The sequence below is a fragment of the Vanellus vanellus genome (assembly GCF_965231255.1).
Source record: "Vanellus vanellus genome assembly, chromosome: 22".
NCBI classification, from domain to species: Eukaryota; Metazoa; Chordata; class Aves; order Charadriiformes; family Charadriidae; genus Vanellus; species Vanellus vanellus.
This window is the reverse complement of record NC_138927.1, coordinates 2,354,005-2,371,726: the sequence shown is the minus strand read 5'-3', so window position 1 is coordinate 2,371,726 and position 17,722 is coordinate 2,354,005.

Genomic DNA, 17,722 nt, shown 5'->3' with positions numbered 1-17,722 from the left:
GCGCACCACCAAGGAGACTGGCTACCGTGGCAAGCCCCATGACAGCATAAGCCATGGTCACAGTGAATTTATAAAGGCTATACAAACCCTCAGCCGTGGATACCCAGTGAAATACCCAGACACAGGAATTAGGAGAAAGGACGGTACAGGCCCCTTCCATCACCAGTAATTACCGAAAAGCTGGTAAATCCAGAGGATTCAAAACATGTCTGTTTTGCATATCTCCAGGCTGTAGAGCTTGACACCCAAAGCACAGATAAGCCCGTAGCAAAATACCGAAAGCCGTAAATACCAAGTGTCGCAGAAAGAGAGACCAGCAGTGCCTCTCCTGTGTGCCCTCCCCTTTTGCAGTGGGAACACTCATGGATACACTGGGAACTTTCTTGATCGATCCTTTTTTTTTTTTTTTTGAGAGAGAGAAAAGCACACACCAGAACATAAAAAGAAGAAAAAGGGCAGGCAAGAACCTCCAGAAGATCAAAAGCTCTCCTAGTCTTTCAGTCTTCTCCAAGGAACAGCTTTGGGATCCTGCAGCGAGAGCCACCGCTGCCCAAAGTGCTCAGAGGTGCACTGCCAGCACCGTGTTGCGATGCGAGATAGGACAAGACGAGTGGACTCCACACCACCAACCCTTTCATTTAACAGTGTGTCACGGCTCCTACAGACTGCTATCAAACCTGATGCTTCTCACCTGCTTGCTGAGCCGAGTGTCATAGTCCCATGGGTAAAACACAGTACAGAATCTATTGAAAACTGAAGCCAGAACTGCAGTTAGATGAACTAATGATGCTCCATTGGCTTACACTAAAGCTTCACTGATTTACACGTGCTGAGGATCTGCTCGGACAGTAGTGCTGGAGCTTTTCTGGAGAGTCCCTTATAAAACAAGAGGGTTTTGACACAATCACATGGAAACAGGAGCCCCTGTTTCACCTTTCATGTGATAGTGCAGCTGGACACCCAACTCGAAAATTAACTCCACCCCAGCCAGATCCAGTACAGTCTGAAAGGAGTGAGCAGCTTGGGAGGTAGCGTCCGCAGTGGTGATGATGGGGGGAGAACACAGGACTGGCGCTGCAGCTCCCGGCTGGCTCAGCTCTGGGGTGGCTGGGCACAGAAGAAGAGGGGAGGTCTGACTCTGACCTGCTGTCTTTCGCGGACTTAACAGCACACCCGTAAGAGGCTGATGGAGGCTGGACCCTGTGACCGAGCCTGGAAAAGATGCTTTGGCCAAAATACTAATTGCTTTGTTCTGTGCAAGGAACAGGAGGGGGGAACAATTTCACCATACTGGAAAGCCAGGTGACATGGACTTATGGTCTCCAGGAAGTCAGATGAGATGGACGAACAGGCTGAGGGTTACGAATCTAAGGAGACACAAAATGTAGAGAAAACCTTCCCTTGATCTAAGCCACGTTCCTGGCGAAGCGTGAATAACAGCCCTCGCAGGCCTGGCTGGCTGCTGTCCTCTCCTTCCATTACGGAGAACCTTCTGGGAGCCATCACTGAGGCACGACTCTCATTTATCCCTCTGTTTACAGTGACTGGTCATTATTTACTGAAGATTCTCCATGCCTCAACAGCCTTTGAAATGAGTAGGAAGTACTGCATTTGTAAAGAGGTAGTCAGAGATGACAGAGAAGAAAAGGCCCCCAGTAATTGCTCCTATCTGTCACGCTGGCTTCTCCGCTTCGCTCACATCAGGCTCTGCTGCTGTTAATGCAGGTTGTGGGCACGTCCTGGCTGCAGCAGGGATTGGTTGAGTGCTTCTGCCTTCCCTGAATTCATGCTTTGCGGCAACACGTGTTATTCCCTTCGAAGACAAGCAAGATGGAAGCAGAGCCCAATTAATGCTGAAGATGGACCTTGCAGTGAGGTGGGGTGGAAGCGAGAGAGTTGGGGTCAGGAAGGAGCAGCACACTCACTGTCTGCACAAACACAGGTGGGAATGTGTGCACACGTGTACACACGTGCTTTCTTCCAAGACTCGTGATGTTGTTTGCCATAGTCCAGGCTCGGCGGCTCTCAATCAAACCTTTTGCAAAGCACCCGTGCAATGCTGGGAGTTTTTCAATCAAGTTTGATGAACATCGGAGCTATTATTTCAGGAGGGAGGTGGCTGTAATAACTTCATACAAACCACTTCTTCCTGGCAATGCTAATGAGCTGTGAAGCTTATACCTTTAGCGATGCCGTTGCAAAATTCTCCCAGAAGGAGGCAATTAAGAAAGGTTGGTGATAATGGCCATTAAAGAGACATTTTATCAGCTCTCTATTGGGTGGTAAAAAGATGCTCAAGCAGGTACGTACCTGGGTACAACTGCAAGGAACCCATATGTTCTCTTTTTCTGCATCACCTCTTGCCCCGGTCTTCTCTGCTCTGGGGTTTCTGTGGTTGCCATCGTTAGTACTTTCTGTACAGTAACTCTCATGCCATGCAGGCTTCTCTTCAGCAGTCGGAAGGCTCACCTTTTCCATCACTGGAGCCCTTCACTGCCAGACACTTTCAGAGACACTAGCTGTTTCCACTGACTCAGGACGTGAGATGTTCTTGTTCTTGTTCCTCTTTTCACCAGTTGTTCTGCTGTTTCCTCACCTCGCAGCATTCCAGTAACACATTGCTGTTAATAAGGTAGCTGTGTGACTCATCCCAGCTGAATCCTGACCCTACTGAGCTGGTGGCTGCTTACACTCAAGACAGCGCCTGCTGAGAAGAGCTTATCATCCTAAAGAGTCAAGACCAGACAGCAGGAAAAGAAAAGGAAGTCCATAAAGAGGGAGTAACTAAACCAAAACCACACAGACAACCAGGAGCAGACTCAAATCTCTAAGGCAATTATCCACCTCAGTGACAGTTATTTTGGGCTCATTTCATACTCTCAGGGAACTTCATGGCTTACTTCAGCTGTGTTATTCCAGAAGTCTTCTTTAAGTTAAGATGAACTATTCTGGAGTCCACTATTTGTCTCTATAGACTGTATAAGGCACTGAGAGGTCTGGATTAGAGACATCTAGTTACAGTGCGATGGATCCCATTCGTGGTTTATCAGGGCAAAGTCTCAATTCCTCTGTCTGTACAAACTGGGTAAACTAGCATCTCCCATAAGAACAATAAATTTATTAAACTGCAATAACTTCCTATTGCTCTACGTCCATCTTCCAGTGCCTTTGCTTATCAGATAGTCCTTAAGCTGAGCAGGTATTTCCTAATACCAATGCAAGAGTCCTTTTGATGCAGGGTTTATCACAAAGACCCACACTGGACAAAACATCTGAATGTTTTACCATCAGAATAGGCCGTGGCTGAACACGACTAAAGCAGCGTAGAATCAGCGAGCACATAAATCATTATATCCACCACACTATCTGTGCAGCTGGTGACGAGGAAACCATCTATGTTTATCTTCGGTTTGCCTTCACCTACGGCAAATAGCTTTTTCTCCATTTCTAATACAAACTACAGCTTTCCAAAATATTTTCTTTAAAGCAGCTATCAAGAATGAAGGGTTAAAGTTGCCACTTTGTGTCTCTAACACGGTACAGTATAACCAGCAGCTAAATTACAGCAGGCCAGACAAAAGGGCAATGAGTCTCCGCTAGCATTGCAAAAAATTGCTCAGGTGTACTAATGCATCTTCTTGAGCAATGTCTCCTCCAGTGAAATTCTGCTTGCTGAGGTGGTTTTTAATCAAAGAAGTAGCTATTACCTGTGACATGACCAGGAATTTGATGGTTTCCCTCATCATCAGCAGGGGAAGGAGAAATGCTTTACCAGAGTGGCTAAAAAAATCCTATAAACCCAAAGATCAAAGGCCTGTGAAAACAGCCCTGGAAAAGGGGACATCTCCCCCTGGAGAAGTGCCTGAGGAAAGGTGATCAGAAGAGGAGATATTCATGTAGAGCATTTTCCAGCAATTCCTTTTCAGGCAGCTCCCTGATAGATCATCCTTAGCAGGGATGACCCTTGACAGAAGTCTTCCACTTCAACGAGCCTGAGATTATAAATTAGTGTTGAAAAGAGCTGGGCAACTCTTTAAGCGGTCATGGGTTGTCTGTGGGATGAACTGGTCACAGGTGCCCATTGTCCTGCCATGCCCACCCAAAGGCCACCTGGAGAAAGAGCCTGGTGGATGCTGTGCAGCACTCAGGTAATATGGTCATAAGTGGAATGAGGAAGGAGTCACACAGCAGCAGTGTGTGTGTGCCGTATATATATGAACACATAAAAGACATCTTCTCTAGGGCTGCTACAACAGCAGTTGTAAGAAAAATGTAGAGACACACATGGTAATAAGCTATGGTGGATCCAACACATGAATTTAATCGTCTTGATTAAAAAAGAGAAATATCCGTTCTTTTGTATGGGTACCAGCAATCAGGATGAATTTGGTTTTTACCAGCTCTTTCTGTCAGCATTCAGTATACTCCTCGCCAGACCTCCTGTTGACAGGCAGACACCGGGGACACAAGTGCCTGACTTCCACGCTATTTCAGAACCGGTGACCTATATACGAGCTGCGAGCAGCGTGTGCCAGCCAGAGCTAACGGGAGAGACGCGCCTCGGCTGGGTTGTAGAGACGCTCACACATGAAGGATTTCTGCCTGGGTCATCAACCCCCGTTGGCAGAGCTTGCCGATGCCTTGGTTTCATGACACGTCGGCGTGCGCCAGCGATGAAGCTGAGATCTGGCGAGATGCTGTGGGTGGGATGGGGATCTGTCCCACACCTGCCACCGCCAAGGCTGCGAGAGTTTCGAATGCTGGAGAACAGCCTGTGTTAAAGAGGATGCAATCACGCACAGCTTGCTGACACCACAGTTAAGCAAATGGTGCCATTAACAGATGAGTGGATTTTATTGGGAACTCCATATAAACCCTCCCCAGTCAACACCCCCTGCTTTCGCACCCCACGGACGGCTGCCCTTTACTGCTGCTGACCTGCTCCTGTAGGTCCTGGCAAGGGACCAGAGCGGGATGTGCTCAAATCCTGCCCCTCCTACGGCAAAGCATTACGTGTCGGCAAGCAACCTCTGCCAAACCCAACCCTCTTGAAACAGCCCCCTGACAAGGACAAAGCCCCCCCCCCAGACTTCACTTTTGAAGGTATCTGATCTTTGGAAACGCTGCTAACAGCACGATCTCCCTCCTGGGGGCTTTGCAGCCGGTCCTGAAACCCCACTGTGCCCTCCGTAAGGCAGGGACCCTCCTCCCTGCCTTCCCCCCCCAGCCTGAGCCGTGCAGGTACAATCACAGCAGAAGGGGAGAAGCAATGTTATGGCCAGAGCCACGCGGGGCAGGAAGAGATGCACATAAATCTCCGCAAGACTGAGCCAGGGGTAGCTCCGCATCCCTCCAGCTCCGTCAGACGAGCTGCTGACACTTGGCTGAGTGGGGGTTCCCCGTAGCTTTGCAGGGGGTCCTTCAGCCCCTCCATAGCCCACGGAAACACATGCCACGTTGCCTACGAAATCACAGAGCTTCAGACAGATCTAATCAAAAATACGGGGAAAAGAGCGAGACTGCAATAAATATAACTTAGCAAAAGGTGATGTTTCATAGTAGGCTCCAACCATACATGACAGGGGGGGACCTGATAGAGATCGGGCTGCAATAGAAACATCACCTTTTGAACAAGATACTTTATCTGTTAAATCAGTTCCCTCTCTTGTCAAATTAAATCCATAGCCCATTTAATCAGGAAAGTCAAAGCCAGATCCAGTGTCTCGGGGGAAGTTTTATCGGAAGCAGGTTCTGTCTCTGTGAGAAGGAAGATAATATATATTTGAGACTGCATACTAATGCTGAAGTATTTGTCAAGAGGAAAAAAAAAAGGAGGAGGGAACAGTTTAGTTTCCCCACAGAAAATTGTTTAGATTGGGGAAATATGAACTGACCCAATTTTCAAATTTCTTTTTTAAGCAGAGAGAAGTAAACCTTGTTACCAATGCTTCTGACCTAACATAAGAGCTTTGAAAGGCACACCAAAATTATGAACTTAAACCAGGTGGGAAACAGGCTAGGATAAGGGGTAATATCCTGTGGTATCTATCTTGAGAGGAGGTTTTGAAAATTTGGGTCAGTTCCCAAGAAAGGATGTCTTCTTGCCTTGACCCTTTCCAGCAGCACATGCTGGAAGGGTGCTGGTGGGGAAAGAGGAATGGCTCCCAGGTCCCACCTCTGGAATATGCTTTGAACTCTTCTGTACGGATGAATCCTTTCATAGGGAGAATAAATCCCAATACAATAAAAGCCAAACAATGATAATGAGGAGGTATGGCAGAGGGGGAAAACAAATAGGAGAATAAACCAAGACCCAAAAAAATCTGACCCACCAGAAGGCAGTACACAGGGAAAGATGCTTTGCTGCCTGAAAATCAAACCAGCCCCTGGGAAGGAAGCAGCTGAATTTAAAGCAACCATTTTGGAGATAAAGATGATGCTAAAATTACTGTTGAACATTATCCAAAAAGGCAGATAATGCCTAGATTACATCTTCAAAGTTTTATCGCCTTAAGCTAAAGGAGAAAGAGAAGGGGGGGGCGCAGGCTCACAGGGAGAGAGATTTGGTTTCCTAGGACTGTCATGAGCCACATTGACTCGGACTCCAATCTTCGGGATGTTTAATATGTAGATTGACTTAGGCTTTCTCAGTAAGTAATTTAAGAAAACAGCATCTGGAAAAAGAGTCTTAAGCAATTTAAACTCGCTGCAAGCAAAGGCAGCAGAAGGTCAGTTTTTTTAACATAGGCGAAAAGTGATGACATGGTATCTGGAAAAAGGCCAGATTTGCGGAGTGGAAGAGGATTTCCTGCTTGTATTGCCATCCATTGTAACTTGCTGCTTTCCTTTAAACGACATCGTGCATGTTGGTGTGGGGATGCACATGCCTACGGCTGCGGTGGGCGCCCTACGAGAACTTTGGGCCTCCGAGGTTCTCTTCTCCTCCCCAGACATAGGTGGCTGATTAAGGAGGTACCCCAGGCTAACGGCAGGAGCTACGCGAGAGGCAGGATCCCATCTAGCAGGACAGGAGCAGCAAGGTAATGACTCAAAGAGATGGATTCTCATTGCTGCCACTCCCAGGAGAAAATCAAAATCTCTCCTTCATCCTCTCTTTGTCTGGCTTGTCTGCTTAGGGTGCGATTCAGCGAAGCATTTAAACGAATGCTTAACTCCCATTGATTTCAAGGGGATTACGCACGCAGCCTGAAATTAAGCGTGCTTTTAAATGATTTGCTGAACCGGGACCTGAAAAATGTGTATTGCAGTGGGAGAGGGCTCTCCCAGTGTTTTTTTCAGTGCCTGGCACAATGGGCCCCAAACGATGATAGAAACTATTTGGGAATAAAAATTCTGAGGCTTTTCCCTTGCTTTTTGTCAAGCTGCAGTGCGAGACTTGTGCCCCTTCATGTGCTGAGAGTGGGCAGCTGCCGGGCTGAGGAAACGGCTCTGCGGTGGTCTGCTTGTCACAGGGACATGTGATTGCAAAGGTGATGACAAAACCATGCAATTAGAAACTAGATTAAATCAACAGAAATTGCACAGTCGGGAGCAATTCCAGCTCCAGGTCCAGCTGCATCTCCAAACCTACGTCTGGGTGAGCTTGGAGCTGAGTCTGGATGGGCTCTGCACCGTCTCCCAGGAGGAAAGCAGGAGACACAGCAGCTCTGGCACCAGTATGGGCAGCTGGGAAGCCAAAGCCCCAGAAGGTTAGGTTTAGTCAAGGCCTCACATAAAACCAGCCTCAAGTCATCCCATCCAGAAGCCAAATCTCAAGCCGGCGATTGCCTGGCATCGGGATCATCGCTTGAGCTACTCTGAACAGCAAGACATTCATGGTGCAGGAACACTCAGAGCCTCCAAAACACACAGCTGAGCATCCTCAGAGCCTACTTTGGCCAAATCCGGAGTTGTTTTCCTAGGTGCAACAAAAGGCACCTTCCTGCCCTCCAAATTAACTTCGCACGAGACACCGGGATCCTTTGGGTTTGTTTTTAAAAACTGAAAAACGGAAGGCCAACATGGTGGCCTGACCCATTTTAAGCTCTGCTCCACAAAAGCTGAGCTGCTTTTCCTGAACCTTTTCACCAGCTTTCAAGCTGAAGTAAAAACTGATCCTGGGACTTTTCAATCCAAAGATGAAACACTTGGGAAAATGATAAACAATTGAAATCAGACGGTCACCATGGGGACTACTAGAGAGTGCTGCATAGGGGGGTGCTACTGCTCCTCACCCAATATAATGTCTTCTTCCATAGATTTCTTTGTGATCAGTTGTTGGCGCTAAGTAGACACATTTTAGTATTAAAAACACAATTTGTTCCAAATGCAGTGGCTACAGGAATGCCACATCCTATTCTTAACAGCCCCATGATGTACTGACAGCAAGCCAAATCCTGTTCTCAATTACACGAGTGTAAATTCACAGTAACTCAGTACACAGCCCTCTGCGAAGGGAGCTAGCAAATGCTCAGAGCTTTTGGAAATCGCATTGCAAGGATTTGCATATGCAATGATAACCTAAAAAGCTGTCAGTCAGAGCATGGGGACCGTGTATAGCAGGCGCTTTCTATCAGCTTGGCAATGGTGAAACCATCAGGTGTCACTGCCGGTGCTCTGGATGGCAGAGATTTGGCAAACGGAGCTCGTCAGACAGTGCTCCTTTTCTTTTATGCTCCCACCCACATGCGAACACACCATTTCACAGAAGCGCAAATTCAGAGGTGGGAATCAGAGCTCTCTGTGCTGTCCCTGTCACCGTCCCGCTGCCCGGGCTGGGACATGTCTCTTCCTCTTCACTTTCGCACAGGCTGAGCCGTTGGCTGCTCCAGCTGGACAACACGCTGCCGAGCCCCAGCATCAAACACCAGCGACGGCAGATGAACAGAGCCCGTCTGCGCTTGAAAGACAAAGTCCTCGAGAAAACATCCCCCCACCCCAGCAGCGGTAAGCGCGCCCGACCCCCATACAGCAGCAGCGCTCGCCCTGCCGGAGACTTCAAATGGAGACATCATCTCCTTGCGTGACTCCCCCTTTCATGCGCCCGGATGTAGGCGAAACCCCTCGCCAGCGTGACAGTCTCTGGGTGAGGACGTGCTGGGGGTTTCCCGGCCGCCACAGAGATCTCATTGTGGAGGGAATACAATGGAGTCACCACAGAGCACATGGCCAAGGCAGCGCTTGGGGAGAGCAGCCGCTTTGATCTGCCAGCAGACGAGCTGTGGGGTCGGTTAACCCTTGGGGTTCAGCCCAGCACTAGCTTCTTCCTTTGGTGCCCCTGCAAAAGGGGCCTTCCACTGATTGATCCCATCTGACGTGGGAGATCCTGAGGAGAGCTGGGAACCAGGTGTCAGGATGCTTGGGGTCCCCTTCAAGCACTGGGAGAGATACCCATCCTCCCCACCAGGTATTTTTCAAGCTGCCACATTTCTCTGCTGCTTTCCCATCCCTCTCCTGAATGCTTCAGACATTACACTTGAGAAAACTCCATTTCCCGAGCTCTCCTTGCTTACCTGTATTCCAACGCCCAGAGGCCGACTGAGCTCGAGCTCCAGCCCTTGCACCCTTCACCTACCCACTACCCAAAGCCTTCTGTCCACCTGCTCCAGCTCTTTTATACCATCCCACAGGCCATGGACCTCCCATCGGACCTCTCCAACTTCATGCAAAACATCCCATGATGTAAATGAGCCCTTATTAGCTCCATGGAGAAGGAACATGGTGCTGGGGGAGGAGGAACCCAGGCTGTTCTGGGTACTGGTTTTGATACTGTGATTTTTTCTTGTTGACCAGAGAAGGCTGCGCGAGGGGGGATTTCTAGGAGGAAGACAAGGCATGGTAGGATCTCGTCACATGCATCCTCTCCCAACGTCAGCGTCCTCCCTCACAGGGTGCTTGCAGATTGCACGCCATTAGTTAAACCAATATAGCGTTTCTGGGGAAGGGAAATCGCACCTGGACTGTGGTTCATCTGCCGCTCTGACTCCAACATGTACGAAAGCACAAAGTGACTGAGGAGCTGGCAGACAGCTCCTCTGGGATTACAGAAACAGACTCCAAAGCAAAGCCCTTTCCAAGGCTTGACATGCAAAAATGCAGTTTAGGGGCCTGATGTTCAAAGATATTTATTCTCCAGGATCCTGGCCAGCAATGGGGAGAAATGCACATGGGTGGCAGGGCTGAGCGTCAGACCCTGAAGCCAAATGTCTGAGGAGATGCACCTCATTCTGAGCATCTTTACTCCAGGACTGTGCCAGAGTGCACTTGTTACTGTGGGTGAAATCCCAATCCTTTGCCATCCAAGCGGGCAGAGCCTTTACTACTACGTCTCCAGAGAAGCAGAGCAGACAGGAGTGTCTTGCAAGTTAGTCTGTAAGACAAAGCAGGATCAGCCGCGGCTCGCTTTATTGCTCTTGTTTTACAAGCATCTGTTGTTTTGGAAACATCTGAAACGAGCACAATTCGACACAAGGCACCCTACGCAAAGCATCCTCTGTCAAAGGCGGAAATCTCAGACACGTGTCTGAAAAAGACTTGAAAGCTTTTTGTTGTTGTGTTGCTGGTGGTAATTTTGGGTTTTTTTTTAAAAAAATTATTAAAGGAAGAGACTCCTTTTTTCAAGAACTCACCCAGATGTTTGTGGTTTGGGAATTTAGGGTGGTTTTTTTTTTTTTTTAGTGCCTGGTTAGTCTCATGTATATTGAAACCTGCTCTGCTCACACAGAACAAGGGGGCTCTGACAACGTTCAAAGGGATCTGGAGAGCAGCAGTTTATACAAAGCTTTGCTCTGCTTTCCTGCGAGAGAGGGAGGAGGGAGGGAATGGTGGGGAAGAATGTAAGGGCGGCTGTTCGCTGCAGTAGCTCAGTAGCTTAGTCTGTGGAAACAAAATGAGGTGAAATAGGGCTTTAGAGCAAGAAGTCTCACAGACGCATTCGGGCATTTCCCCAACATAACGTTCCCAAAGTCTTCAACAGCTTTCTGTGCGCAGGTAGAGAGGGCAGCCCATGTCCCAACATAGAAGAGTAAAGACCTTGTCCATGTGTCCCCCAAACATTAATGGACTCCTGCCTCCCATCAGGGCATGGTGTGGCTGTCCCAGGTGTCACCTCTCTCCTGTAAACACTTGTCACAGAGCTGTACTTCAGTGTAAGGTGGAGAAGGTAAAGGCTTAGGACAACAGATGACAAGAAGCCCAAGAAACCCACTAGGCATCAGGATGAAATACAATGCCTTTGGGAACAGCCCTGGTGCAGTGGCAGGGGTAGCAGCCTGGAAAGATGCAGATTTTCAAACTACTTGAATTCCACTTCCAGGATTCATGCCGCCACATCTGAAAAGGCATCATCTGCCTGATAGATTGAACCAGTGCAGAAACCTGGGTTTGCTGCCTCCTTGTAGAGATGCCAGAAGGACTTGGTCACTACTCAAGTGCCAGACGTTACTTCCCGGCATAGGGCAGCGAGGGCAGGCACAGCCACCCAGCAGCCCTTAACGCTCCAGTTAGAGCTAGTCACTGTTTTCCACCCCGAAATACAGTTTGACCTGAAAGCATTTAATTGCAACGTTTTCCACCAAGCCGGGAACTGTCAAACGGCAGATGAGAGCTGAGCACAAGCAGACACTATGCAGTCGCAAGAGAGAAAAACAGCTAATTACCCCCGGATTATACAAATTGCAGGAACTGGTGCAGGGGGAGGTTAGCTATCAAGTGGGCTGGTGAATCAAGTCCTCTTGGCTCAGCAACATCAGCTCAGACAACACAGACTTTGCTGCTGCCCTCCCAGCATGTCCACCCACCTCATCCCCTTCCATTCCAAAGGACATCAACATCTCAGGATGCTGATCTGGGCAGCCAAGCTCAGAGGGGCTGGATGGCTCATAAACCTGGCGGGATCTCAGCAGGAGAAGATGCACAGCCTTGCAAAGGTAAATAAATAAAGTCTCTGGAACAGCATCCTCTAGCAGGGAATATGCAAGGCTGGGGTTGGAGAGAGGGACGAGAAAAGCCTTCCCGGTCTCCTCATCCATCACTGCTAGACACACCTGAAATGGATCCAGACAGGATAGATGTCACTAACTAGCTACATTTTTCACCAGGCTAACGAGGGCATGTTTTAAATCTTAGCAAGGAGACCTAAATAATTCAACAAACAAGACTGGGGTAGGTGAGAGGACTGGAGGGAGTTGAGTTCACAGCTCTGAGAAAGCCCAGCAATATCTGAACCACCACCTTGGCTACGATGACAGCCCCATGGCACTTGACCATGTAGGTTTGAGCCCCATAGGTGTTGTGTCCAGAGGCCCCATCCTGCTGTCCTGGGACTAGTAGCAGAGCTAGGCTGAAGACACAGATCCACAGTGCCCCCGGGGCAAGGCAGCCGCTTCATGAACCACTTTCAGGGTCCTGAGGACCTGAGTCCTCCTCAAACCCTCGTCCTCTCTTCCCTGCCTTTTCTTTATATATGTAGTAATTCCTAAACACTAAGAAAACATGATGCTGTTATTAGAGACTTCTGCTTTTTGCTGTGACTGTGAAGCCCCAGGACAAGAAAAAAAGGTGGAGAACTGCCTTGTGATCACCAATGCAAAGGGTGCTCTTTGCCTGCATCCCTCCCTGGGTTGAGTTCCCGGGTCGAGCTCCTGGGTCTCTCTGGTGCTGTCAGCTCAAAGAGCCCCTCAGGTATGAGTTTACCTGCAGGGCATTTTCATTCTACAAGGATGTGCCCCATTAGACCACTGCGCAGCTGGATCTGGCCCTCAAGGCTGGAGGAAGAACCTCATTCCATGTGCCACCCTTCCCTATTTGCCTCTACCCTTATCTTGTGCTCAGGACTGGATACCTGCCAACGAGCAGACAATTTAGTACCAAGTGTCTCTCTACTGATGTTTCCATCAAGACGGGAAACAAGAAAGGCTTCGCTGATTTACCGAGGCTCGCTGGTTTTGCGCCTTGACAAGAATTACAAAAGGAATCTCATTACAATCTCCTCGGTTCTCATCAGCCTGGCCCGGAGCCCACTGGTGCGCCATGTCGATCAAAGCCTCGCTCGTGAAAGCCCGAAGGGTGCCGGTAGAGCCGTTAGAAAGATGATTTTTTTTTCTTCTTGTCGTAGCCGTGGCACTCATGTGAAACCAGGGGGAAGGCTGGAGGACCAATCAGGAGATGCAGCGGCTTTGGGGGGAGTAGGATGGAGAGCTGAACGTGCATCCCTGCCTGCCCTCCTCCGGCTGCCCGTAGGAAACTTCCAGCTCCAATTGCAGCCAGCATCTGGAGAAGGCTGTGATCTGGGATTGTGCAGAGCACCTGAGCCTTGAGGGACAACCATCTTTCCGCTGTAGGTCCAATTATATAGGGCAAAGCATCCAATCATATAGGGCAAAGGGATCGACATCCATGAACAGGCTGGAAACCCATTTCCATGCAGAGAATGCAGGTCTGACTCCACACTACAAGGTGAGCTCCAGGCCATGCTGGGGACCTGCTGGGGACCTGCTGGGGACCTGGGTGAAAGGTGGTTTGTGCACAGAATTGCCATGCCTGATTTGGGCTTTCCTTCACCACCCCTGGGAAATGTCGTGATACACCTGCACTTTGCAGCGTGTTGGACTGTTGAAAGCCCATGGCCATGGTCTAAGGCGCTTTGCCAGAGAAAGGTCTGTGACAAGCCACATGTTCACCAGCAGAAACTGAAGATCTAGGGGATATTGTGAATTAAAATCTCAGCTAAAACCCCAGGTTTAGCAGCAACAGAGAGGGGATGGGATGCTCTAAATCCCTCTGTGGGGGCTGATCACGCAGGAGGGCTGTCATGGAGGTCTTCCAAACCTCAACAGTCTCTGTATGGCTGTCCAACTGCAGGACTCTCCACCCAGAAGCTTCTCCTATTAGCTCTGCTCCCTGGCTGCCGCAGGCAAAAGCAAACGCTGCGGTCCCTGATGTATGCTGGAGTGACGTTTCTATTAGATTTCTCTCCTCAGCTGAATGGAGGCTCGGTTGGAAATAATTCAATGTTGATGGGGAGGGTTCAGCAGAGTTTCCTATTTTTTGGCCCATCCAGTTAGAAAAATCTAATTGGCTTTCCATTCCTCCCAGTAGCCTTTGAACCTGCTGATTAACTTCCAGCAAATTTGATAAAGTGGGAAAAGTTTCAAATGTGTTACAGTCCTACAATCTGTGTGAACATAGATGGCTGGGAGAGGAGATCCTGCTAATGTCTCACTGGATGGCTGGAGGATGAATTTATCTGGGGTGGCAAGCACCAGGAAGCCCACGCTGGAAAGTGCTGTTAGGACTCTGCCCAACTTCAGGAGAAGTTTTGGTCAGAAATTGCTTTTGTCTAGGCACAGGAGCAAGGGAAAAGAAAAGGAAATCAAGTATCTCAACCCCAACTACTTGGGAGGCAACTTGTTTTAACCAGTGAAAACATTTCTCCCCTTGACTCTGAAGTTGCTCTAATAATCTGCTATCTCAAATTGGGGCAAGAAACGTGTTTTCTATTCATTATTAAATCAACTAAGTATTGTGACATCATGGAAATGGTATCTTTGATGTTAGACTGCACAAATGAGCTTTGATGAAACACGGGATAAGGAATGGCAGTAGAGGTCTCAAACAGGGACTCCCAGCACATGGGGTAGGCGCAAATCCCGGTGTCAGCACGACGTGATGGGGATTAAGTCACAAAACACCCTCTGAGAACTTGGGTGCTGCGAACAAGGTGCTGCAAGGATTTCTTCTCACTTTTACACATGCGCCTTGTTAAAACAGCAGTGTCCGGCTTGTTAATGTTTTTTTACAACATTTACACAGCAGTTGCTTTTCTAGTGGCCATTAAGACAATTCCACTTGGCCGATTCCCCTTCACCTCCTATTTGCTGTCGCAATAACCTGGCTCTGCGTGTTTTGGAATACCAGTTGCATTTTATGAGGGCTTAAATCTGGAGTCGTCCCCACAGGGCTGCCTTTAAATGTTTTCATCATCTCCCCTTCCCCTTCTCTGCGGACTCAAGCGCAGGGGAAATTTTTTCAAATGCCGGGTTAACTTGCTGAGACGTCGTTATAAATCCAAAGCAAATAGGCCTGAGATGTTCCTTGTGGGCCTTTTATTCAGTGAAATGAGTTTGGCAGCACAGTAGTTGCTTTGCAAATACACTGCAAAGCTTTGAGGTTTGCCTTGAATGATGGGGGTCTCCCTTTGCTATCTGCTCCTTGGAGCTGGAGGAGGGATGGGAAGGTCACTGGGTTATGCCAGCTAAGAAAATGCTTTCTCCTGAGTGACGGATGATCCCTCTTTACAAGCCAAAAAAAAATCAGTCCGCAGGACTGGGACCCCTACTATATCTGTAGGGTCAACTCTTGGAAGACGTTTGGCACCGCTCGCTTTACATCAACCTACTGCCTCCATGAAAATGGATGAAAATTCCACAATCCCTGGTGGTGCTTGTTGCCTACAGAAACCACTCCCAGCAGTTATGAGTAGTGCAGATGATTGACCTAAGTATGAGTTGGTCTGCCAGGACGTGCCTGTGAGAACAGATCTCCCCCTTCCTGCCTTTGGTAGGCTCGACACCTTCTCCTACCACACACACCACTTGGTCAAACCCTGAGAGCTCTGGAGCACCAGGAGTTCATCTCCACTGAGCACCTCAGTGCTTGTAGGGAGCAAGAAAAATAAAGAAGTCCAACCATTAGATGAAATGACTAATAGTAGTGAGGAGATCCAAACCAAGATCCGTGAGGGTTCATATAGCTGTCAGACTGGTTTCTGACAGACAGCGATGACCAGGAGCCCAGAGCAGTACCAGCACAGAAGCTGATCATCAGCACACAATTCCCTTTCCATCCCCATTGGCACCAGCAAATGCTATCTCATGGGCCATCCCTACATGATGTGCTGGTCCACCTTGGCCAGTGGCCTTGAAAACGGGGCGCAGGGAAGGACCCGGAGGTGGGTGATGCTGTTGAATCAGTCCCTCTCTCTGTTATACGCTTTGTCTCTGGAGACCACGACTGCTGTAAGGCAAATGCTGGCTCCACTCTAGAGATCCTCTAGCTGTTAGCTAAGCATGAATAATATCTTTTGCGTTTAGTCACACCTAACGCAGACTAGATGGGAGGCAGTTCTGGATGCTCCTTCAGCTGCTCTTAGAGGTGGTTCCTCTCCATTCAATCAACTGCTGTTGTGTCAAATATCTTTGCCCCGAGAGAGATATGAACACAGTTTGTTCAGCCTCTAATGAAGGTAGATGAAACCCTCACTCAATTTCTGAGATTCAATCGTGCTAAAATCTATCAATTAACTAAAGACATTGGAGCTTGCTAATGTCAGACTAATTAAGACATGCTTCAAGCACTTCCTATTAGTTATTCTTGTGGTTATTAGGTGTGGAGGAGATGTATATAAATAGACAGGAGCGCTCTGCTAAAGCAGGAAAAACTGTTGCAAAACTAGGCTCCGGTGGGGTGTTCTGAAATTAAGTTTGAGAGATGCTGTTACTTAGCAAAAGAGGGATTTAATCTAAATATTAACCATATGACAGGAGCATCTTGAAACCTCTCAAGGGATTAGGGCCCTCTTATATCAGGCGCTGTATGAATAACCGTAGCTGTCTAAAATAGAAGGGTTTTCCCCAAGATGTAAGAAGTGCCAGAGGACTGCTGAGCCCCCCTATCTCAGACCCACTCCTGGAATGCCCCTCTCCCGTCTCTGCAGAGGGGTCTTCATAAAACAGACACCTAACATTTAAAGAGCCAAAGCTTGGGGTGGTCTTAGCCCTAGCGTGCCTGTGCGGTTGTGTACCCTCGATGCGTTTCATGACAACGCTGACTTCAGCCCACAGTGCCTGGAGTCCCTTCCCCTGACTTTGCCGGCTCCAGGCCCTACAGCCCAGCCATTTCACCCCATCCAAAGCTGGTTTTGGAGACAAGGATTGGAGGCATCTCAGCCATGCACTCTGGGAGGAGGGAAATGAAGGTTTGCTTTGAATGTCTTTCAAGCATGAAGATAAATTAAATGTGAGTTGGATGCGGGGCTTTTGGAATTGGTTTCTGCCTAAAGCATTGTCCATGGCTGTGTTAAACTGAGTCTGGGACATGAGAGGTGGAAGACCAGAGCACCCATTGAATCTTCTCCCTGCTGGAAAGAGGGTGCCTGATCACAGTAGAAGCTACTATTGCATCTGTCTGGCCTGAGTAACTTACAAACCTGCTGGCTGACTTTAGTGACATTTGAGACAGGGTAAGAAGTCTCAGGGAAATAATTTCTCTACCGGTTTAGTGGAAATAGGTCATAAGAAAATTCTGAGGGAAAAGCTGCCATATAGATTTAGCCCTTATTAGACTCCTGACTATTCACACAGGACGAAAAGGCTGTAAAAGTCCCAGTCACAAGTAAATCTTCCTTTCCTCGGTTTGACCAGAGGATTGATCCATGAGATCTCTAGGCAAATGGAGGTCTTTATCTGTGCTTTTGCTGTTGGAAAACACAGCTAAAGTGCTCTGAGCCACCTGGTGAGGCTGAAATTCTTGCTCCAGTGGAGCAGAATGAAACATCAGAGCTGGAGAGGTACCCAGAGATGACTTTTCCATAAGCAGAAGATAAGGCTATGGTGATCAAACAGTCCAGCCTGACCCCTTTGCTGCGGCCAGTTACACCGGTGGGTTTTTATGAACTGGCTGTGGAGCCCCAGGAAGGGGCACTGTGAGCTGGCAGCTCTGTCTG